Source organism: Plectropomus leopardus, chromosome 11, assembly GCF_026936395.1.
Source record: "Plectropomus leopardus strain MGB_pleo_1.0 chromosome 11, ASM2693639v1, whole genome shotgun sequence".
NCBI classification, from domain to species: Eukaryota; Metazoa; Chordata; class Actinopteri; order Perciformes; family Serranidae; genus Plectropomus; species Plectropomus leopardus.
This window is the reverse complement of record NC_142186.1, coordinates 579,849-605,625: the sequence shown is the minus strand read 5'-3', so window position 1 is coordinate 605,625 and position 25,777 is coordinate 579,849. Positions and strand designations below refer to the sequence as shown.

The 25,777-nt window shown below is 39.8% G+C and overlaps 2 long non-coding RNA genes across 3 annotated transcripts; one reads left to right on the top strand and one right to left on the bottom strand.

The window, feature by feature from the left end:
- Window positions 1–3,940: 3,940 nt before the first annotated feature.
- Window positions 3,941–6,956, bottom strand: LOC148188175 (uncharacterized). The gene is made up of 3 exons (XR_015778057.1): window positions 6,370–6,956; window positions 5,948–6,283; window positions 3,941–4,720 (listed from the first exon to the last, which is right to left on the bottom strand). It is a non-coding gene; the product is annotated as an uncharacterized LOC148188175 (long non-coding RNA).
- A 3,365-nt stretch (window positions 6,957–10,321) lies between these two features.
- Window positions 10,322–22,575, top strand: LOC148188174 (uncharacterized). 2 transcript variants are annotated; one of them, XR_015778073.1, is made up of 4 exons: window positions 10,322–11,468; window positions 12,853–12,924; window positions 13,379–14,105; window positions 19,373–22,575. It is a non-coding gene; the product is annotated as an uncharacterized LOC148188174 (long non-coding RNA). The 2 variants fall into 2 exon arrangements; XR_015778072.1 differs by lacking the exon at window positions 19,373–22,575 and having other exon boundaries at window positions 13,379–18,352.
- Window positions 22,576–25,777: the final 3,202 nt, after the last annotated feature.

The window sequence follows — 25,777 nt, the reverse complement described above, 5'->3', positions numbered from 1 at the left end:
GGTGGATGCTGTCTGCAGGGAGCATACTGATGTGTGAAAATACTTCACAGTGACTCTCTCCTCCTTTCTTCTTCACCCTGACTCCTTTATGCTTTATTTCTTTCACTCCGCTTTCTTTTTCCTTTATCATGTGTTGACTTCATCTCTATGACCCTTTACCTTTCACCCTCCTGTCTTTCCAGTAACCACCCTCCCTTTACCTGTTCTACCTCGCTGTCCCCAAGATGTCATTCAACACACAGCCAAGAGCTAATATTAGCCTGCAACGAAAAATAATGGATCTTCTTCAGTGGGAGACAATGTTTGATGTGGAAACGCTGCCGTAGCTGTGTAGGATGCATACTTAAACAATACATTTTAATCTACTGTGTGTGTGGGTTGAGTGTGGGAAGACAGTGACAAATGGGGGGTGTATCCTCAGGGAACTGTGTCATAAACTGTTAACTCAAATTGGGACTAAGGATATGCTTTCACAGCCAACATGCACACACATCAGAATGCATCAGAATGACTTATGACAAATGATAGGTGTGGATGATTGACTAAGTAGAGAGGTTAACAGGTGTTTAGTGTAAGGAAGGTGACGGGAACCAAGAAATATGAGAATACAGTCAACAAGAATCACTTGATAGTTCAAAATTGAATATCCACGCCTTAAGAGACAGTAGGAGGAGAAATCTAAATGGTAAAAATGAATAACAAAATCCATGTCGTGATCATTGTTTTCCCTACTAGAGGTTTCTTCCTGCTGTAATGAGGGTCCAGGAACAGGTGTCACATGTTGTAAAGCCCTGATTTCAACTGAATTACACTGAAATGCAGCCAAACACTACAGGAATACAGCAACACATAGACAAAGAAAGGGGCTTACCTTTAAGTCCCAAAGCCACATGTAAGAGTCCACTGCTTTTCACTCTCTCTCTTTCTCTCTCTCTCTCTTTCTCTCTCTCTCTCTCTCACACACACACACACACACACACACACACACACACACATACATGCACATACAAACCCAATCATCACACATGTGCTCCCATGTGCTCACACACAGCGTGTGCAAAGAGGCAGAAACAAGAACCCATCATTGTTCTCATAACCCCTCCCACATAGATATGTAGCTGTGTCTGGATGGAAACATATAGGAGTAGCACTGATGCACACGCACACACATTCTCCCAGTCTGATAACAGATCGGGTGATCATGTGATGTGTGTGATGCGATTCAGCTATTTTGTGCATAATGTGTACATTTGTGCGTTAATATCTTATGTGTATTTTTCATTTGTGCATGTGCATTACTACACATTATGCCTGTGCATGATATTTACGTGTGTGTGTGTGTGTGTGTGTGTGTGTGTGTGTGTGTGTGTGTGTTGTGCTGAAAGGGTTAGGTTTTAGGATAAACAAATAGGCACCTTAACAGTGCCTCTGTCAGCATGGGCATCAGGGAGTAAACAGCTCTGGTCCATTTTATTAGTCCTGAGGGGGATCATGGCTACATGTACTTACTCCCTCTGCATTATTGATGGCTGCTAATGGTGCCATTACAACACAATAGGAAGCTGGATGGATGTTGGTGGATGGTGGATGTTTTAACACAGGGGTGATGAGGACAAGTGAGGCTGGCCAATTTCTGCTCTTCAAAGAAAAAAAAAAAAAGGGGGGCTGGTATTACACAGACATTAAAAAACAGTGGACAGCTACATTTTAGCATGCAATAGTGACATTGTTAAAGTGTGTGTGTGCGTGTGTGTGTGTGTGTGTGTGTGTGTGTTTGGATTTTCATTCTGTCCTGCATACCTGCTGTATTTGCACAGGGAGTAAGGAACATTACTGCTGTGAAAAGGTTGTAACTTCAGGATTCTATCAGAGAGATAACAGAAGCTACCTCATTAGTGGATGAAAGATTAAACTCAGTTTGTGATCTTAACCGTTCCTTATTAAGATCTGGAGATAAGGATTAAGCATATTATTTTTTTCTTTTTTGATTGTAGAGGAATAAGCCATAACTTGCTATTTCATGTATACTTTAAGAGTCTACCATAAAGTGGCTTGTGAAATCTCTGGAGAGAAATTTGTCTCCAGAAAAAAATGTATTTGGGCTGAAATGGACTGTTCAAATTTGCCGTGTGATAGAATGAGATGATTGAGTCTCCAGATTCTTTGTGTAGAATTCTTACTCTGCATAGAGTAAGAAAAAATCTATACAGGTGTAGGTGTGGTGCATGTTAGAGGAAAAGGAATGAGCTCTGGTGTGGGGGAACCTAGTCCTCCAAATGTCTGAAAGGCCTCAGTGATTCATGAAGTCACAACTCCAGCTGACCTAGAGAGATTCTGGGGGGTGTTTGATGACCCATGTAAAGTGACAAGTGAAATCTCCTATTATTATGAGAAATCCATTTAGTTTAGGTATTGTCAAAAACAAATTTTCAAAAATAATTATTGTCCTTGTAGTTAGGGGCATATACATTAACTAAAATCACAGGATTGGCAAAGAGTTGTCAAACAACATAATACATGGTAAATGGACTGCACTTGCACTTTTCTAGTCTTATAACTACTCAAAGCGCTTTTACACGTCACATTTGCCTATTCACACACACATTCACACACTGATTGCCGAGGCTTCCATACAAGGTGCCACCTGCTGCTCAGTAACCATTCATACACACATACTCTGATGGTGCAGCATTGGGAGGAATTTGGGTGTTAGTATCTTGCCCCAGGATACTTTGATATGTCGACTGGAGGAGCCAGGGATCAAACTGCCGGCCTTTCGATTAGAGGAAGACCCACTCTACCTTTCAGCCACAGCTGCCCATCATTACAATATATTCTCTTTGTGCTTAGTTTTACGATGCCTGCACTTTTCTGTTTTTCTGTGAGTTATGAAGACAAAAATAATGTAACTATGCACACGTTGGGGGTACTGGTGGAACGTCCGCTGAAGCGGTAGCGGTTGTTCTTTTCTGTGAAAGTCAGATAATGCATGTAGAGAGTCTGGACATACAGTAGAAGTGAGCTGTTTCACATGTTGTACCACTTCCTGTGGCCACTAGGTGGAGCAGTTGGTGGTGTACTGAGTATGAGATTGACATGTTGATGTCTTCTGTCCCCCAGCCTCATGAAAGTGCTTTATAGTGTTATATTTAGCTCTCTTCCTGACAAGTTGGTATGGCTGTTACCACTGGATTCATTAGTTTCACAATGATACCATCATATCATCAATGCACCTTTAAAACTCAGCCAGTTTCAGCCTCTTAAAGACAGGAATGTCGGCCAGAACTGCCCACACTTAACAAGATTTTTTTTAAATGTACACGTTATATGTGAAGTTTAATCACACAGCCAATGAAGCGTCAACACTGACAGCCCTTCTTTATAAACTATTTATAAACTAAACTATTTCTAATAACTGGAATATGCAAAGTAACTAATAACTGAAGTTATTAAAAACATTTAATGGGGTTAAAATGAGGGAAAATATATGGGAGAACAAAAAACTAAAAAAACAAGAACAAGAATAAGATATATACACACACACACATACACACAAAACATGTACACACTAAATATAAATGGGGTGGTTTAACTTAAAATATTTAAGTTTAATTGCTGTCATAAATATTTAAGTCAAATCAACTTGCATTTATCAGTTTCAACTAACTCTGTTGAGTCTAGTTTGGCTTTGGATTGATTGCTGTAAGTTGAGTTGATGTACGATATGTACATGTTGTTTCGACTTCACAATAAAAGTTTAAAATATGGATAACTTATTAACATGCATTCTGATTACTTCTCCCAGTAAATAGTGTCAACGTAATTGCTTTAGTTTAATACAGTCTTGACTATAATTTTTGAGTTAAGATTAGAAATTTGAGTCACAACAGACCACTTTTAAGGCTTTGTATTTTTTCCCTTAAATCCTTAGACAGTTCCTAATCAGTATCAGACATGCCCACAATACTGTAACCAGTCCAACCAAATGTAACTGACAAGTTTTAACCTCTATACATTTTTTCAAAATGAACTGCTTTAAATCCTGAAAATGAAGGTTTCCGCCTAAGCAGACATCAGCTGAGATCAACTGCTTTTTACTCTAACCAGTTCAAGTTCAAAGTAAATGACAATATTTTACCTCTTCATTTTTTTCCACACATGAACTGCTTTAAATGCTGAGAATGACAATTACATTTTTTTTTATAAAGCATACTACAGAATAAATTAAACAAGAAAATTCCTATCAGCTGCCTTGAAATTAGTTAGAAATCCAGAAATCCTTTGCACATTCAGTTCACATGAAAAGGCTGTTTGCAAGTCCGTATCCGTATGTAATTTCTGAAACAAATGCATTAAACATGCATTCCAATGCACAACCCAGTTGATCAAGGTTTTACAGTTTGTACCTCAAGAATTTGTTTCTGAATCTGTGCACTCGGGCAGACGCTTGTTGTGGTTTGATCTTCATCACCACCCTCTGAGGAAACTCAAATGTGTACTTCATGGCTTGTGGCTACTCGAGATTCAAACAGTAGTGCCCATAAGCATGGCAAAGCTGTATGGCAGATTTTTGGAGCTGTGTAGCGCAATGGTCTCCTCAACCACAACTGCCACATCAAAGACCTTGCATGGAGAGGCATCTTCTTCATTACCTTCATAGCCTATCAGCAGGCCAACTTGCATCCCCATCATGACTTCATCCAAAGTCTTATGATTAGCCCTGAAAAACAGAAACAATAGAGTGACCATTTTTGTTTACAATAACATACATTCACTAGTCACTTTATTACATATGCCTGTACAATGCAATGCTATCAAATACAACAGCTCTGCCATGAATTCAACTTTTACAAAGCTTACAATTTATTAGAGTGCACTTACTCCCAGCCCTGCAGCCAGTGCAACACAAATTGCGGTCTGTCTTAAAGTCCCTTTAGAAAGCCAACAATTCTTCTTTATTAGTAAGGTCAGTGTAGGTGGTGATGTAGTACTTTAGTGTATTATATTGAGAGAGAGGTGTTTCAAAATTTCTGCCCTGCTCTTATATGTAAATCGGGTGGCCAAAATATCACCTCTTTGTATAATGTAGTCCAATTCAGCACCAGTGCAAACCAAAACCTCAATGATAAATTAATAATAAAAAAAGTCAAATTCATAAAATAAAAGTCAGAAATATGATATTAATGTCAAAATTCAGAGATAAGAAACAAAATTATGAAAAAAAGTAATGAGGAAGAGATAGTTGAAATTTTGAGATTAAAAAAGTACAGTCAAATTAAATTTTGACTTTTTATCTCATATTTTTTTCCTTTTCAAAGTTTCGACTTTATCTCAGAATTTTGTTTGTGATAATTCTTACTTTATTTCATAATATTGACTTTTTCCATCTTAAAATTTCAACTCTTCAACTCATAATTGTAACATATCATTGTAGCTTTTTATCTCATCATTTTTACCTTTCATCTTCATTTAATTTCTTTTCTCTTAATTATGGCTTTCACCTTATAATTTACAATTTTCAATCTCTTAATTATGATTAAGGTGATAAAAAGCCAGAATTATGAAATAAAAGTTACATTTATGAATAAGACATACAATTAAAGACACATAAAAGTCAAAATGTATCTTATTTATCTTTAGAAAAATATGTTTCTTTCAGACTTTAAAAAAAAAAAATCTAAAACATATATATTATAATCATAACATTGAAATGGCATTATTTGTAATAATATAGCAATTACTGGTTTATGTATTACTGACCCCCAAAGCTGCTTACTGCTTTCATAACTCAAACCCTGGACTTAGTGGTTATAGTGTAAAAAATACATAAATAAATAAATAAAAAAGGAGAAAAAAAACAGTCCTTGATACACCAAGGGACCAATGTGATAAAATATTTTGTTTATGTACATGTATATACACATTACAGAAATAGATGTGTTCTTACATCACATGTCCTGATGACATCTGATGGATCTTTGGACAAGTATTATGGTAGACCAAGCAAAGCTGAAGTCCTCCTCTCATTTGTGTCCTAAAAGACAAATATGCAGTGAGATCAGTGTTATAGGAAACATATCAAATAGTGCCTGCTTTTATCCACTCCAGCTACTCAACATTCTTCTTTCTCAAGGCAGTCCAAAGTGTCTTTGAGTGCTTGCTTCTTTCCAGATGTGGCTGCTGCTTTGTAGACCTCAAGGAGTCTTGGGACCAGATCATCAAGCCTCTCGAGGAAAGATTAAGGAAGGTCGATGGTGACAATTCTCTTGAATTCTGCTTGAATCTGGGGAAACATAGACAAACACTTCTGAATAGAAGACACAATATCTGATAAACACACACTCTCCGTCTGTTTTTGTGACTGATTACCTATCTCTCATGGAATGGAGCTGGCCCTTTTTTAATAACCACTGTGACGAGAGGTTGATCTCCAATAATCTCTCATCTCTGGGGGGAAAATGGCGCAGTCATCAGAACGTCATCAGCTGGTGATCAGGCTCTTTTTTTCAGTATTTCCATCTCCATCATCTTCTGCTTTTCATTCATGTTTTCGGGACTCTGTCCTTCCAGTGGATCTGGACAGTAGTTGACCTCACTTTTCTTTGATTTCTTTACATGTCTTCCCCTTCCATCTCCTCCTGCTTTTCTTTTATTGACAACAACCTCTAGGCATCCTGCTTCACGTAACCTTTGCCTGTTGTTTCAAAGCTTAAATTTTAGGCTATGAAACCACAAATACCATCCCTCTGAAGACCCTGGCTCCTTCAGACTGGGATGCCTCTCAACAAGTGCTTTAGGGACACTCTCACAGTGAGTCTGTGAGGTTGCACAACTGATTACTGAATTCCGGATCCTCAAATTGTAAAATGAATCCACCTTTCAGTGCAAAGTTTGTTTGTAACACCTGGCACAGTTCCTCAGCACTTTGGGGAATGTTTCCAAATGAAAGGCATCTGATTTTGTTTTCTGAAATGATGGCTCACAACAGCGTTGTTAAGCATTTTTACCTGAAAAGGAGAAAAGCAATGTCCACGTGAAAATTGATTTCATCAGTTAATTGTAGGGGCAACGCACATTAAGCAATTTTACTGTAGTTATCTCAAACTGTAGATGTGCAACTGCTAGCCATCTGGCTCATTTCAACCATAGTCCTGTAGCAAGATGTTTCACAGTGTGTAATCTAAGTTTAAAATGACCAAATTTATACAACAAAAACACAGAGACCGATACGGTTAATCAAACAATGCAGAATATTGACCCTATTACAGAATTATTGTCCTAACTATGAAATTTTAATCACTTAAATAATTTAAATATTGATGTTCAAGCTCACTATTTTTTATTACTTTACTCACTTATTCACACAAAATCACATAAATATGTAGAATATAATATTAAATTAAATTTAGCACTAGCCCATGTGCTGTAATTGCTGCTATACCTGTTTTATTTTAGCACTATAGCATACAGCCTGAAATTAACATGGGGCGTAAAGTCCTCCCAAGCATGCGCATGTCTCAGGTGATGCATTGGAAGGAAAGAGGCTGTGCTGTTGCCAGAATAGCCTTTGAAATTACTTTAAGCAGCATGCCCTGACAGTATACATTTACAGATGTATCTCATTTCACCCTGGTGGTCTGACAGGTCACTAATATGGGTTGGAAAGCAGCTCAGATAGCAACAATGTGTCTAGAAAATAGCTAGTCATGTTTGCTGCCCAAGAATCACAAAACAGTTACAAGCTCACATTTCAAATTAAATATTTGCCTATAAAATAGGACCTGTGGCTACTCTGGTAGCCAGGCCCTTATCACATCTTGAACTAGCAACAGTTCTGGACTGAGAGGGAGAACTATTTACTGTTTTCAATGCAGAGTAGGGATAACATTCAGATTCAATACTGGCACGAATATACATTAGCTGGCTAGAAGGCCTAGTTAACTAATGTTAGCCAGTTAGTGTTTTATTGCAACCAACACTCGGTTAGCCTCCGTCACGATTGTTCGTTAGCCAGAGACCTTGCCACAACCTTAGAGGTCAGCCAGCAGAAACTATAAACAGATTAAAATAATTTCCATTTAAGTTTCAAAATTACCTCATGTAACTGGCTCTTAACTACTTTGCTGGACCACTGTCTAACACGAACGTAGTCGACAAAATGGCTAACGTCAGTCTAACGTTAGCTAAAGGTTAGCTAAGCTGACATCATTTTCAATGCTTGTTCCACGACCAACAACATTAAACTTAAACCACACATTTATAAATATTAACATACAACATTTATTCTCCTTGCTGGGTTGTATAAGGCTGCCAATATTAATGTCCACTCACCTCACTGCTCCGGCTGTCTTCTGTCCTCTCCTCCTGCTGCCGCTGCATGGACACAGACCCAGACAGGTCACTGTCAGGTCCGCAGATCTACGACCCTTGTTTTTCACAACAGCACCACCCAGTGATATGGTTGAATGCAAAAATACAGGATACTTTAAAGGTTTATTCCTTATTCCACCAAAATATTTTTTATCAAGTACCACCAAAATAGTACTTTATAAGGATACACTCTGAACTGAACAGACCGTAAGCACTGAATATGAATTAAGTTTAAATTTTTTAAAATGAGACACAAATATTGGGGAATGGGACAGCAACATAAACAACATCTAGCCGCATAGCATTGTGCAACGTTAATTTTAAACTAACTATGACAGTATCAGAATTAAAGGCACTAACATTAAAATAAACTTTGGCAAACATTCGCCTACATGCCAATGCTAGCTTGCTGCCCTAGACAGTTTAGGCTATACTATTTAATGTAAGCTGATAACTTAAGACAGATGCTATGTCTTCATTGAATTATTTTTAAACTATTGTGCCCACCTTTTGTGTCTCATTTTAAACAAATTTGACTTCATTCATATTCAGTACTTTTGCTCTGGGTTAGGGTTAGGTCCATTTTTACAGTCCATTTTCAACATGTGTCCAATGAATACAAAACCCATATCCTACAGCAAAGCAGTGCGCTTGTACGGAAAAATGATGCTAGAATAGATCGTCCGGCGAGAGCATGGATGTATTATAAGGAAGTCTGGATACAGCCCCGGGGCCTCATTCATCTATGAGAGCTGCTCAGTGGTGCATGAAGCAGAGAAAATTCTTTTTAAGGTTTAGAAAAGTGTAAAATACCTGGATCTACTGGCCCATAGACCTTGCGTAGAAGTGATTAATGACAGCCGAACGCGGCCGAGTGTACCCGAGTGTACCCGAGCACTGACTCCGACTCACTGGCTCGCTCACAGAGATGACCCCAGTGCTTGAAGTGAACAGCGCCCGTGCACGAGTGCGCTCGTAGTAGCTTAGTTTATTAGCAACAGCAGCTAATCAGCGGTCGGTTTTAATATTTACGTGAAAATCAGATAATGGTATATTTATCTCTCTCTACATACACACACACACACACACATATATATACAACTCATCAGGGAATCATATCATAATCTCAACCGGAGAAATCAAATTAACATAATCGGAAAGTATTGTGCCCATAAAAAGGTAATAAAAGGTGGTGCCTTGTAATATTGCCCGTATTATTACACAGCTCAGCTTTAAGTAAATACTACGTTCAGTACCTTTGCTTACTGATAACTGGTAGTTTGAATACTGACCGTAGACTGTATATACAGTCTATGATACAGACAAGGTAAGACGTCCATATTACAGGCTTTACAGCCAACAGCGTATGGATGTGTTGTAAAATGGTAAAAATGAATTGTGATTAAAAAATTATGAATTACAGCAAAAATATCCATTACTAAGGCCGGCACAAAGCCTGTGTTGTGTCAGAAACTCTAAGAGTTACATGCGCGTTCTCGTGGTAGAGTTCCGCGGGTCCGATGCGCGTTCATTTTATGTCTGGAGAAATGTCCGAATTCCAAATCTTGATTCGGAAAATAGCGCATTTTACGTCTTTAGGACTTATTTTTTTTAATAATGGCTATAAAAAATGCGTTCTGAAAAGTCAACATGTCTCAAAAAAAATTATCCAGTGATTTAAGGAGGTCTCTTTCCCAATGTTAACAAATGGATAAAAGCCTTTCTGGGCCAGTGTGCATCACGTGACGCTGTAGTTCCACCTTCGGTCACTATGTAAATTTTGCTTCAGAGCGTGGCGCACCTCCTGGGGGCTTGGTATTTTACACTTTTCTAAACCCGGAAAAAGAGTTTTCTCTACTTCATGCGCCACTGAGCAGCTCTCATAGGAGTGAATGAGGCCCCGCCCCCATGGCTGTATCCAGACTTCCTTATAATACATCCATGGGCGAGTGAGAGAAGGAAGATGTGATTTAATGACTGAAGATGATCATACAGAGAACAGAGAACCAGTGTCATGCCAAGGAAGTTGTGTTGATTTGCTTTTTGTCTTACGTCTATGTTGTCTTGTGATTTCCTGTTTTATTTTCAGGTCAAGTACCGAGTTTTGTTTGATACTTTGTTGGACTCTTGTTTTCTTTATACTTCGTCAGAGTGATTTTTTTTTGTTACTTTTGCTTCCTCGTCAGAGTGATTTTTTTTGTTACTTTTGCTTCCTCGTCAGAGTGATTTTTTTTGTTACTTTTGCTTCCTCGTCAGAGTGATTTTTTGTTGTTACTTTTGCTTCCTTGTTAGAGTGATTTTTTTTTGTTACTTTTGCTTCCTCATCAGAGTGGTTTTTTGTTGTTACTTTTGCAGCCTCTTCGGAGTGATTTTGATTTTGCCTTCTTGTGAGAGACTATTTTCTTTTGCCTTTAATAAGATTTATATTTTGATACTTTTGATCTTGTGTGTCTTGCATTTGGGTTCAGCTCCTAGTTCGGTCTTGTCAACCAGACAAACGGAACCATATATTTTTGGAAAAATATCCATTTCTGTTAGTGGACCTCAGCTAAAACATTTTCCCTTTCCATACCTTTGTCTGTGTGGTTCTTTTGGAGGTTCACTGGAGTTGGTTGTGTTAAGCAAACTGTGTCATGTTGTGGTTAACTTTGTAGAGTATCAAAAAATATAGTGAAAGAGTGCAGATCAGTATGGATTTGGTCAAGCACAGCTGCTTGTTTCAGCAAAAGCCACCCTTCTCCTATTATTACATAATGCAGACTCCAACCGGTGTATTTTTATGGTGGAAAGGTGTTGAGCAACACAATACAGTCAAAATATGCTTGATGTGTTCTTCAAATATGTACCTAAATTTGGCAACATTTTATCAGAAGAGTAGGAAGTGCCATATTCTTCCTTTTAAATGTTGGAGAGAATTAATTAGTTTATGTGTTAAACGGGTTTAATAAAATCAGAAGTTGCTCATACATTACTGGTTTTAACATCTGTGAACTTTATTTTCTAATTATTCTGATATATCACCTTTTGTTTTCAGGCTTTTGACACCTGCTGGAAAGGCAAAGTTGGACTTGACATCAAATACATAAATGACTTCAAAGGTAAGGCGAGTCGTCTGACTGTTAAATCATGATTACACTAAAATATATCACTTTACTTTTTGTCACTTCTTTGTTGTTTGTGTTTGAACCACATCGTGGCATCTTCACCTCTGCTCCATTTATAAACCGAGTAACACTGTATATTTACAGTAACTTCCGGGTAGAAAACCTCCGCTTCATGTACATATAATCAAACAGTGCTGAGCCTTCACTGATTAGTTTTAAGCCTCCTAAAAAAGCTGTATCAGTTTCAGTATAGCCTGTGTAATAGCTACATGTAGAGTATTTTCACTGCTTTACCTTGCTGTCAGACAGCCCTTAGCAACTGGGATATGAGGCTGTTATATCATAAACACCAAAGTACACTGAGAAAAACATTTTTTTAAATTTTTATTTTAACTGATAAATTACAACAAGCTTGCTGAATTTACATATGTCTGCAATTCAAAACAACTACAATTTCTACCCACCCGACTTTTGTTGTTAGTGTGTTGTTACAGCGATTCAGTCGATAAAAGGGGACTTTCTGTTGAAATACAGAGGTTAACTAATAAGCAAGCAAAAATGTGAGAGGAGACAGGGACTTTACCATGACTGCTTTCAAGTGTTTATTGTCAAGTACAATTTCAATAGAAAACTGTGGTGGTGTGTGTTATGTCAGTGCTCTGTCTAATTGGAATTATATGACACTTTGCATTTTGTTTTTCCAAACATGCAAACATTTCTGATAGATGGTTCTTATATCAGGCTAATTTACACTGCTTAAGTATATGAAGTAACTATATTAAAAAAAAATCACTTTTAGTTCTCATAAAGGAAATATTATAAACATGGAAAAGTCCATGCCTATAAATACTGTAATTTATAAATCAAACATAGTTTGAATATGATATTTATAGCATGAAAAAAACAGCTATTTACATTAGAAGTTGAGTGTAGTATAAACAATTACACTGCCATAATCACATATCTGAGATAACGACTGCATTAGAAAATGCATTTTTACTTGATCTCATTGTGAATTCAGTGGTCTGATGTTTATTGTTAAAATCTTTCGAAACCCCGAGGAAAGTCACTGTGTGGAACAGTAACCCACCTAAATATGACCTATGAGGACCATCTAGTTTATAGGGTCCTGTCTTCAAGTGGGGGATGGGCTGATGTCTGAGTGTATGTCTGTGAAATAGTAAAGTACCGGTGTGTGACTTGTGAGGACCATACGGTTTATAAGGTCCTGTCATAGGTGGGGTTTAAAGTGGCATCATTTTGCTTTTTAAGTATACATGGATGTCTTGTATTTGATCTTTATGTAGTGTAGGTTCAATGTGATACCTAAGTCACAGACACAGAACACTATTAATTGTTAATCTATTTACTTTTTTAGATGGTCACTGATAATAACCAGAGTCAGCTCTCCAGTCCAAATCAAATGGATCCAGTTGTCAACAGTGAAAAGGTAAATTAAGTGCAACATTTATATGTAATTGCTCTCTGGACTAATAGATATCAACATGTAAATGTGCAATAATTTCCTCATACTGTGTAGTACAAGTGTTACATTTTAATTTTAGTACAGTGTCAAAAACATGGTCTGGTATTCACAACAGTATCCTCCTTGGACAGATGTGTTCAGTATGTGGGAACGGTACCTTCCTTCAAGTGGCTTAGCTATCACTGTTAAGGTGAGATATTTAGAAGATTTGTACATGTGTTAAAGGACAGTAAGTGAATATACAGCATGTGGTATGCTCTAACACACTTACAAAGAAACACATTGCAGTAATATGTAATGTGATCACATTACATTTGTCTGTAATGCTGTAATGTAATGCATTACCGCACCTAAATACAGTAATTATATTACAGTTAATAATCAAATCATTATCTCCACATTATCTGCAAAATCTTAGTAAGAAAAAATAAATCTTGGATGGCGTGGATGGCAGAGTCACCGCGCTGGAGCGCTCATATGCTGATTTGAAGGCTGAGAATGAAAAACTCCGCGCTCACGTGGATGACCAGGAAAACAGGTCACGAAGGCAGAACATCTGAGTTGTTGGTCTCCCGGAAAAAATTGAAGGCGGTCAACCCACCACCTTCATGGAAACTTTCCTGGTAGAGGTATTCGGGGAGGACAGCTTCCCTCATAAACCGACAGTGGACCACGCTCACTGCGCCCTCAGACCGCCGCAGCAAAACGGGCCCCCGTGAGCCATGATCGCCCGTCTGCATCATTACCGGACCAAGGAACTGATCCTACGCTTATCCTGGGAGCGAGCTGGTCAGCTGACATACCGGGGGCAGAAGATCAGCTTCTATCCTGACCTCAGCATTGACTTGGTTTGAAGGAGAGCGGCTTTCAACCCAGTAAAGAAACAACTTCAGGAAGCTGGCATGAAATACTCGCTCGCATATCCTGCAACCCTCTGGTTCACATGTAACGGGGCCAAACACGAGTTCAAGTCACTACAGGATGCAGCCGCCTTTGTCAAAGCAAATATCCAGAGGACGGGGGAAGCTTCGGCAGCCGCGGGGAGCGACGATATGCCCGCATTAGAGGACTAACCAGCTGGTTTCCTCATTTTTGACCGCTGAAATGTGTGCACTGTTGGAGATTATTCCCCCTGATCACAGTCTGTAAGTAGTGCTATGTTTATTAGTCCGTGTCGAACTGCTGCAATGTTATAATGAAAGCTGATTTATCAGACCAGTTTAATTTCACTGATCCATTTTACTAGAGACATGTTTTGCGACTTTACTAAGTTATGCTAAGTTCTCAGTAAAGTACATTTCTATCTTTTGTTGCTAAATTACGATATTATGATTATAAATGATTATCATTTTCTTGGTTCTATGATGATGATATAAGTTGTCACTTCCAATTTTTGAGTTTGGTGAGGAGTGCTAAGATGCATGCGTTAGGTTTAATGCATCTTAGAAGCTTTTGTTGTTGTTGGATAAGTACAGCACTTAGTTTGGGTAAGTGCCAGGGTGGGGTGGGGGGCATATCCTCTGGTTTGTGTTTTTTTTTTTTTTCTCCTTTTCCTTTTTCTTTTCCGCTCACGTTTTTTTTTTTGTTTTGTTTTGCACTACCTAAAGTTTTTCACCATAAGAATACCAGCTATACTCACCTGCATCGATGACTGGGGTTAAGAATAGAAAGCTCAACTTGATCTCTTGGAATGTAAAGGGCTTAAACCACCCAGTTAAAAGGAATAGAGTACTGGCCCATCTCTCTCAGCTGCATGTGGGCATAGCGTTTCTACAAGAAACACACTTTCGCAACGCTGATGTTAATAGAATTCGTAGAAGCTGGGTTGGGGGGTCTTTCACTCGAGATTCAACTCCAAGGCCAGAGGCACTGCTATACTCATTCACGAAGACATCTCATTCACAGCTGAGAAAATTGTGGCTGACACAAGCGGTAGATATGTGATAGTTACTGGTAAACTCCTTAATAAATCTGTAATTCTAGCAAACATATACGCTCCTAACTGGGATGATGAGACTTTTATGAAATCCTTTTTCTGCCTTGCCCGATGTTGACGTTCATAATTTAATTATTGGTGGGGACTTTAATTGCGTTCTTAGTCCTGAGCTAGACCGCTCCACTGCCAAACCTGGACCGCTTTCTAAGTCAGCCAAAGTCATTCATAATTATATAGGACAATACGGGCTGTTCGAACCCTGTAGGTTTAATTTTCCAACTGGTAGAGCGTTTTCTTTTTTCTCGCCAGTTTATAGTACTTTCGAATTGATTACTTTTTGCTAGACACTCGGCTTATTCCCCTTATTGGCCGCATCACATATCATAGTATAGTCATCTCCGATCATGCCCCACTCTCCTTCGAATTGTCTTTCCCTGAGCAACCCCCTGCATGCAGAGCATGGCGTCTGAACTCTCTTTTACTCTCAGACTCTAAATTTACAAATTTTGCGAGCACTCAGATAAAGTTCTTTATTGAAACAAATGCCATGCCAGATATCTCGCATGGTATTCTTTGGGAGACCTTAAAAGCCTTCCTGCGTGGCCAGATTTTTAGTTTCACTTCCCACAGTAAAAAAGAAAACATCTCTAAATTAAAGGAACTCAGTGATAATATAGCACAGTTAGACGCACAGTATGCAACCTCACCTATGCCTGAACTCTATCAGAAGAGGATTCGTCTTCAAACCGAGTTTGATCTAGCCTCAACTGCCAAGGCCGAGCACCTGCTTCTAAGGGCCAGACACACTGTGTATGAATTTGGGGACAAAGCAGGCAGACTTTTGGCTCACCAAGCTCGACACTCATACATGTCACGTCAAATAACTCAAATACAGACCACCTCAGGCTCCACGGTCACTGACCACAAACAAATTAATGACACATTTGCTGAGTACTATGGTAAATTATATACTTCCGAGTGCACCACTGGCCCCAGTGAAGCAGACTCTTTTTATCAGGAACTGAATCTACCTAGGCTGAACGATACTTTGAGATCTACTCTTGACAATCCATTGACAGTTGAGGAAGTTCGGGAAGCCATTAACTGCATGCAGTCTGGGAAAACACACGGGCCCGATGGGTTCCCAGTGGAATTTTTCAAAAAGTTCTCTAGTGAGCTTTCCCCATTACTTTTGAATATGTACAATGAAGCCCTCCTGCACGGCCAGCTGCCACAAACATCGAGGCAAGCCTCTATTGTCTAATTCCTAAAAAAGACAAAGACCCCCTTCGCTGTGAGTCCTATCGCCCAATTAGTCTACTCAATGTGGACTGTAAGATTTTAGCGAAGTGTCTTGCCAAGCGCCTAGAAAAGGTTCTCCCAGCCCTCATTTCACCTGATCATACAGGATTTGTTCAAGGACCACACTCCTTTTCGAACACCCGTAGGCTCCTTGATATATTGTACACCCAGTCAGAGTCTTATTCTCCTGAAATTATTGTAGCCTTAGATGCAGAAAAGGCTTTTGATCGGGTGGAATGGGGCTTCCTTTTCGATACCCTTTCAAGACTCGGTTTTGGACCCACTTTTATTTCCTGGGTCAAATTACTTTACAGCGGTCCCTTAGCCTCAGTTCGAACAAGTGAAGTACAATCAAGCTATATCCCTTTGTACCGCGGAACGAGACAGGGATGCCCCCTATCGCCGCTGCTTTTTGACTTAGTGATTGAGCCGCTTGCAATTTCCTTAAGACAGTGTCGCACCTTTGAGGGTATAATTCGAGGTGATAAGGTACATAAGGTGTCACTGTACGCAGACGACCTCCCCCTATATACTACCAATCCTGCAAAGTCCCTTCCGTCCATTCTATCTAAGTTGGAACAGTTCGGGAAACTCTCCGGTTACAAGGTCAATATGCAAAAAAGTGAAGTTTTCCCTCTGAACCCCACTGCCCTTAATATTCCTGCTTCCATGTTCCCCTTCAAGAGAGTAACATCCCATTTTAAATATCTGGGGATTACGGTCCCTCGCTCTTTTCAGCTATTATATAAACTTAATTTTTCTCCTTTAATTGACAAATGCAAAAAAGATTTGGAGCGTTGGCGCATGTTACCATTATCATTGGCCGGGCATATTAATTTACTTAAAATGAATATAATTCCTAAATTTATATATCTTTTCCAGAATATCCCTGTATTCATTTCCAAAAAGAAGTTTAATTCTCTTGATAGGATATTTTCTAATTTCATCTGGGATGGCAAGCAGCCTCGGATTGGCAGGGCCTTCTTACAAAGACCCAAAACATCGGGAGGGATGTCCATGCCCAACCTCCTTTACTATTACTGGGCTAGCGATATTCAGAAAGTTATTACACATGTCCAAAGCAATCCTTCTGAGCTTGCGCCAGATTGGGTAAGGATGGAAGCACATGGTCGCCCTTTCCACTCTTTAGTTACTTCCCCTTTACCTCTAGTAATTTCTACATCATGCATTAATCCAGTCGTGGCTCATACACTTAAAATTTGGTCACAGTTTCGGAAGCAATTCGGCCTGCAAAAAGTCTCCTTAATGGCACCCATTGCGTCAAACCATCTCTTTACACCAGCCCAGTTGGATCTGTCTTTTCGCGCATGGTACAGGAACGGAATACAAGTTGTTAAAGATTTGTATATTGATGGGGTATTTGCATCATTCACTCAGCTGGTAGGAAAATTTGGCTTACCCCAGTCACATCACTTCCGCTTTTTTCAGATTAGGGACTTTGTCCGAAACGGGGTAACCACCCTTTCCCTGAGCTGCCTCCAGAGACAGCCCTGGATACTCTTCTAGCCACAAAGACAAGTCTCAAGGGTGCCATCACAAGGATATACAATACACTAACTAACACAAATCCCCAGCCCACTACTAATATTAGGACTCTCTGGGAGGAGGATCATGGCACACCTCTCTCCAATGAGGTGTGGGAGTCAGTTCTAAGGCAAATACACTCATCTTCCTCCTGTAGTAGATATGGCCTTATACAATTTAAAATCGTTCACCGTGTTCACTTAACCAAGGCCAAACTGGCTAGGATTTATCCCAGCACTGACCCTACGTGTGACCGGTGCAAACATGCACCGGCGACCTTAATACATATGTTTTGGTCATGTTCCACTCTTCGCACATTCTGGCTTGCAATATTTAATTCCTTGAGTGAAGTTTTTAGTATGGCTATTGATCCACATCCTTTAATAGCTTTATTTGGTGTAAGACCTGGGGACTGTGTCTGGCCATTAAATATGCACAATGTGGTGGCTTTCACTACTTTACTTGCCCGTCGCCAAATACTGTTAAATTGGAAGAGCCCCAAACCCCCATCCCATGCCAGATGGATCAGTGTTATGCAGGTGTGTATACAGGTGTTAATGTATACATTTATTGAATCTGTGATTTGTATGTGTTTAATTACAAATGCTAATAAACAGATTTTTCAAAAAAAAAAAAAAGAAAAAAGAAATCTTTAAATTGTGCCTTTCATGCACAGTTTCACATTACTTTACAGGTAGACCTTCATTGCAAAGTATTCTAACTATAACTTTACAACCTGTGGATTGATCAATTACTGGTAATAGTAAAGTGTGTAAAGTATTGTGTAGAATTATGTGAGACGTTCTGTGATGGTGAAGTTGGTGAAGTCATGCATCTGAAGTGCAGTTTGTTTACAGCCTACATTAACTGCTGGCTAATGATGTCAATTTCAAATTTCGAAATTCACTATTGTAAAGCCAACACTCAGTAAATAGTATCTAACCACTTAATTATTCAGAAAAAAAAGCAAATGATGTGAAATACAAGAGGCGGTGTCCATCTAATCCAGTGCTCAGTTGATTCAATGAGCTCAACAGCACCACATCAGCAACTGCCCCCAGCGAGGCTTGTCGGGCATGTGCCCGCTCCCAGAAGTAACAATAAATGTGAACTCCATTATTTTTTGAGTTTTTGTTTTGATATAATTATCTATTTTTTACTAAAAACCCCAACGCTGCTGATTAACCCTTTAAAGAAACAAATATGACAGAAAAGGCTACCATGCCAATTTAAAAAATAAGAGTAAGAGTAATATGATATCATGATGAAAATAAACACTACTGTCCGCTTTAACAGGGGGAGATTGGTAGAGAGTGCTGCAGGCTTTTCTAAATCCAACATCATATTCAATTTCAATAAGCAAACATAAAATTCATTCAAAATATCTCTTCAACAGTGAAAATGTTTGTTTTTTTTGCTGTTTTGTGTATTCCAGATCACTCCAATGCTATGACAGGTAATCAGCATAAATACACATGCACTGTCAACATTAATTTATTCAAAATGTGTTCCTCAAATGTCTGCCTCAGATGGGTTAGCACAGGTTATATATGTTGGACTTGTAATTTATATATGGTGGACCTGAACTGTTGTTACCATGTAAAACAGTTTTCTTTCTTATTATTTTAGGAAAAACAGTTTTCTATATTATTTGGGGATGACTTGTCAGGTGAGGATGAAGAAATGTCCAAAAAGGAATTCATACCTCACTCAGAGTCAAAGGATGATGAAGATGCAAGCCTCCATTGTATGCTGAGACAGTCAAAAGCTGCACAGATCCAAAGAAAACCACCCAGACCTGATGTTGGAACATCATATTGGTCAGACACAAGCTTTACAGATGTACCCTGCAAATCAAAATGTTGGCAACCTTTGGAAGATCACATGGCTCCCAACACTGCTGACACATCTAATACAGTGAATTGCGGGATAGACTCATCAATAGAAAAGCCAGGAGATTAATAACTGATAAGGTCCATTGACATATTCAAGAAGTGGTGCACCTCCTAGTTGTCTGAGCTGGTGTCTCACAGTGCCCTGAACGCACTGAGTGATGCAAAATACAACAAGCCATCAAAATTGCCCTTCACAGAAGATGTTTGGATCCCTCATTGTTGCCTCAAGTAAATCTGCAGAAAGTGCCTTTACAGGTTGAAGGAGGAAGCCTTCACTCGGAAATATGCTCATCTTGCTGAAGACATTCTTGCACAAATCATGGTGTTTAATTAAAAACTTCTGGAGAAGTTCCATGAAGATGTTGCATGGAGTTGTTAAGGACTGAACATAGACTGCAACAGTTTCAGATGAATTGAAATCACTGGTCAAAAGGGACAGGGAGGTTGCAGTCCTACTCATACCAAGCACTGTGGATGCTTTACCACTACTTGGTAGTAAAAGAACTGAATGTAGTGTACCTGTACATGCAGGGCAGTGTGGAGTAAAGCTCCCTGAGCACTAGAGTCAGTGTCACCACCACATTATGGTAATGTTTCAGCTATATACAGTACAGAAATGAAAATAAATGCCCTGTTCTTTTAATAATGTTTGCAGTCAGGTCAGTGTGTATTATGTTAAAGAGGGGGGGTTTAAAAGTGACATCCGTGTCCCTTTAATGTCCCGATAGTGTTTGTTAGGTCCTTATAAGTCACATATTATGAATTTCTGCCTAAACCACAATAGAATCAGGTGGGTGTGTATCATGTTCTGAAGGGTGTATAGGAAAGCTAAAGTTAGCTGATTTTTTTTCTGATTTTTTAGAGTGTTTCGATCTTACTACCATAGCTCTAGGACCTCAGGAAAGGGTAGTCCACCTTAACCACTGTCGGGCTTGTTTGACAATGTAGTCCATCTACACCGTATAAACCAGTTTGAGTGCGTGTGTGTGTGTGTGTGTGTGTGTGTGTGCGTGCGTGCATGTGCGTGCACGTGCGCGCGCCTATGGGTGTACATGTACAGTGCCTGCTCCTTCCTGGCCTAGTAATGATCTAGCCAACTGGTCTGTAATAGCAGCTCACCCACGAATGCACACTTCTTCCTGGCTGTGCTGCTGGAGAAAGTTTTGAGCAAAATAACAGACGAAAATCACTGTACACACGTTTGATATTTCACTTTCCCAGATACAACTTAGCACAGAGTGAATCAACAGATCAGATTTTTAAATCTTTGTGACAAAGTCTGCCCCTCTTCCTGCCTCACATGCTTTAATGGAATCTAAATGCAGCCAAAGTTAATGAAACAAAAGTGGTGAAGCCTTGAGTGTAAGCATTTTTTAGTTTAGTTGAGGATTGTGATGTCCCCTGCTGTTTTTCAGCCCTTTTGTTCTGACTCATAAACTGGATTTTGGGGATGTGTATTCTGGGGTGATGCCAAGCGTGGGGGAAACAGTAGTGTTGGCTTGCATTGAAGTAATCAGTTTCCAATGGCTGGGCCCTCACAGTCTCCGCAGACCTCTTGTGTTAAAGATCAGGTGGGGAAAGTGTGTCATTACTGTAAAGGCGTTGGTCATTGGAAAGGTCAGTGTCAGCGATTGCAGTTAAAAGGTAAACATAACTCTCCGTCGCAACCTCATTCTCCGGCGATGCTTTGTTCTGCAGTTGTGGGGAAAAGACCGGTGTGTGTCTTGGCGTGGATCCAGATAGATAGATATCAGAGCACCTGATGACCCTGTGGTTTGTGGTAGGCTGAAAAATTCAGAGACGTTGCGCAACTTGGAGAGTTTGTTTGTCCATTTGCCTGAGTCCCAGAGTGTTGAACTTGCTGAGTTACTCAGAGGGTAACCTGCTTTTTTTGGTGATACGCAGTCGCGCACACATCTGATAGAACATGACATTGATGTTGCCGACAATGCACCAATTAAACAGCGGTTTTATCCATGTGCGCCACATAAACAGAGGATGATGGTGACTGATTCTTCTTATAGTTGGGCCTTGTCGTGTTTATTGGTTGATTGGTTGAAGTCTGATTATTCACCTAGATTTTGCAAAGATTATCGCAAAGTTAACAAAATCCCAAAACCAGACTCCTATCCATTACCCCGTATGGAAGACTGCATAGACCAAGTCGGTGCTGCCAAATTTGTCAGTAAATTTGATTTACTGAAAGGGTATTGACAGGTTCCTCTGTCTGCGTGCGCTTGGGAAATTTCTGCATTTGTAACACCCACCGGATTGTTTGAGTACACTGTCATGAGCTTTGGACTTCGAAATGCTCCTGCAACTTTTCAGCATCTTATGAATATGGTTGTGTCAGGTCGTGAAGGTTGCGCTGTCTATTTGCGCCGTCCTTAAATGAGCATTTTAAGATCCAGGTGGATGCCAGCCAGGTGGGCACTGGTGCCGTCTTGTTACAGGAGTCAGATGGCATAAATAAACTCGTTTGTTACTTCTTTAAGAAGTTCAGCTCATACCAACAAAATTTAACTGATGTGGGGGAATCCTGTCATGTTTGTTTTTTGGTGATCTCATTGAGACCCTGTCTTAAGGAGGGGGATGTGATGTCCCCTGCTGTTTCTCAGCCCTGCCTGCAATGTCTGGTAGTGTTTTCTATTATGAGTGGTTAATCAGTGCTTTCTTGGAGCACCTGGTCCCAGTATTCTAGTATATAAGCCAAGCTAGTAATTGTCTTTCTCTCTTCTCCAGCAGGCACCCCTCCCTGGTGATGTGGGCCTTCTGTTGCTTTTTGGTTTCATTCATATAATTTGTGCACACTCTACACGTCACATTACCACTCACACAACACATCTTACATTCCTGATCTACTGATAATCACATTCCATTCAATGTGTTTTTGATTATGTTATATTTGAACTTAATTTGTCAAATAAATTTCTTTGACTATTAGGTCGTTGTTTTGGTGCGTCTCTTTTCAATTTGTCATGGCCTAAGAGCAGGGTTATGAGAGGATTAATTAATGAAATACACAAAGTGGAGCTGTATTAATACTCTGTCAATGACAAATGTCAACACCAACACAAAGTAAAGATTAAAAAAAAAGACAAAAAAAGAAAAACTGACCCCGCCTTTCTGGCATCCATCTATGTATTTTCAGCAGAAAAACTTTGTCTTACAATGCTGATCTCCTTTCTTTTCTGTGTAGCAGACACTTGGAGAATATGAGGACGAAAATAAGCAGTTGCAGGTACGATGTGATCATATTGGTCTCTTAAGATCAGATAAGCTCCATTCACAGGGGTCGCCACAATCTCCATGACAACCACTTACTGTGACGACCCCACATACTATGCCAACCTCTGTCATCCAGTTGTTCCCACAAGACTTGTCAAGGAGCTAATATGGCTGCTGTGGAGACCACCACCCTCTGTGGGGTCTGTGTCCACATAGCATTTTTCTTTGGCAGCAGTGGTGGCAGAGCGCTGAGGATCTTCATCCCATCACGTTATTACATAGTGCTCCCAGTACTTTTTTAAATGATGCCCTGCACGTGGGGTTTTGTTGCTATGACAACAATATCTTGACATTAACTTTAACTAGGAAGCTAATGTAATGCTACGCTAACAGAGACACTACACTACAACAGTACAGTAATTAAAGTGCTACATTCACCAGCAACATCCAGTCTGCTGGCTGATCAGCTCCCACAGATGGGCTTTTGTCTTTTTTTTGTCACAGTATCTAAAGGAGCGGCAGTGACGTCACAGCCCATTCTCATTCTGAAGTCATCAACTACCACCAATTTGACAGTGCTTTTCGCATCTCCTTTTTCCATCTGAAGAGGACCAACCACTCTCAGTGACCACAGCAGATGTAAGAAATATGAGAGTGCTGAGAGTGAATATAAAAAAGTCAGCCAGCCCCGACAACATTCCTGGAAGTGTACTGAAAGCATGTGCTGATCAGTTTGTTAATGTTATAACTGACATTTTTAACATCTTACTCTCACAAGAGACTGTTCCCTCCTGCCTCAAGACAGCCATCATCATCCCTGTACCTAAAAAGTCTGCTGTGTCTAGTCTTAATGACTATTGCCCTGTGGCTCTTACCCTCATCCTGATGAAGTTCTTTGAGAATCTGGTTCTCCAGCACATCAAAGACAACATTCTGCCAGCCTGGACCCTCACCAGTATGCTTTCAGAACCAACAGATCCACAGAGGATGCCATATCTACTGCTCTTCACTCAGTCTTCACTCACCTGAAGAATAAGAACAGTTACATCAGGATGCTGTTTGTTGACGTGAGCTTTCAACACAGTCTCTCCCATGAAGCTGATTGCAAAACACTTAAAACTTCAGTACAACACTCTGCAACTGGATACTGGACTTCCTCACATGCAGACCCCAGACAGTTCAAATTGGCAGTCACATCTCTTCTACATTAGTTCACACTGTACACCCATGACTGCACTCTCAGACATCAGGAGACCTCTGTTGTGAAGTATGTGGATTACACCACCATCATTGGCCGTGTTACAAACAAGGATGAGAGTTCATACCGGGAGGAAATCAGCAATCTTGTGGTGCACAGAGAACAACTGCTCAACCTCATTAAAACCAAGGAGCTGATTTTATAAAGAAGGAGGCAAAGACACACACCCCTGTCTACATCAGTGGAGGTGAGGTGGAGCAAGTGAACAGCTATAGGTTTCATGGAATTACTATCACTGAGAACCTATCTTGGTCATCACATATCACCATCCTGCTTAAAAAAACACAGAAAAAGCTCTACTTCCTGAAGAAACTTAGGAAGGCAAAATTCCAGAACAAGATCCTAGTTAACTTCTACAGAGGCGCAATAGAAAGTATACTGACCGGAATTATCACGAAGTGAGATGGTTCGTGTGATTTGTGATAATGGGCTTTATATAAATAAAATTGAAAATTTAATTTGGTGTTCACTTCTTTTTCTTCTCCGTACCATGTGCCTAAAGTGTAACATGTAGATGCAAGTCCACTGCAAAGCAGACATATGTGACAACTTGGGATAAAAAAAAAAAATTAATAAAAGACAATGCTACATAGACACAGGCCTTTAATCGATCCACTCCAAGGGGTTAAAGCAGCAAAATTTGAGGCTCATTCAGAAAGTTCATTCAGACAAAAAAAAACCAGTCTGTCCTCATCGTTCCTCCCTGTGAGGGAACCTTTTGCCTCTGAGCACAGGAATCAGTTGAACTTACTGTGCTGCTAAACAAGGACCAAACAACTCCCTGGAACTATAGCTTCTTTCTGTTGTATCCTGGAGAAAATTCACAGCAGATTTTTAGAGGCTGCTAGAAAATTCCTTGATTGGCTGCTGTAACCTGATTTAGGGCCTTACTGCTTGGTTATTTTGAAACTAAGCTGCCTGCACTTATAAATGACGAGGATTATAGGCTACAGAAATCTGCATGCACGTAAGTGTGTATTCTGACAGAAGCACAACCCAAACACTCACACGAACACACACAGCTTCTTAGCATCTCTTTGTCTCTGGGGGTTGCGTAATGATTCTATGACAGCCTGTCACACATATGAAATTGATTCTACACAGCTAAAGCTCCCCTCTCTCTTCCTGCGCCATTATCTGTATACCTTGCTGTTGATCAGTCTGTCTTACCGTCTTATAAAATGGCCCACCTGCTACTCTCTAGGGCCAACAGAATGAGAGAGAGGTACAGCCACATATGGATGATGTAAAAGTGAAGGAAACATTATTAGGAACACTTTTGGAAGAAGTCCAGCTATGTATGTTATATCTTTAAGGTCTTCCTTCGTTAAAAGCACTGTGGAGCTTTTGACCTGCAGATCAGAGCAGCTCTTCTCACCAGTGGAAAACACATTAATCTAACTGGAGCTTTTATCATTCATAGAAAAATAGATTTTCTACACTTACGCCAGGAACATTCAAGTTTCCCGCTATGTGTGGAATTTAGCCTGGAGGTTTCACAGACAGGGCTCGAGTAGACACACATTAAGATGCTGTAGTGTCTAAATACACGAGTGAGTGTGTGTATGTGTGTGAAGCATGGAATGTATGTGTGGCAGGTGCACATGCGTGTGTGTGGCGGGGTAGCGTGTGACTTACCCTCAGCTGTTCCTA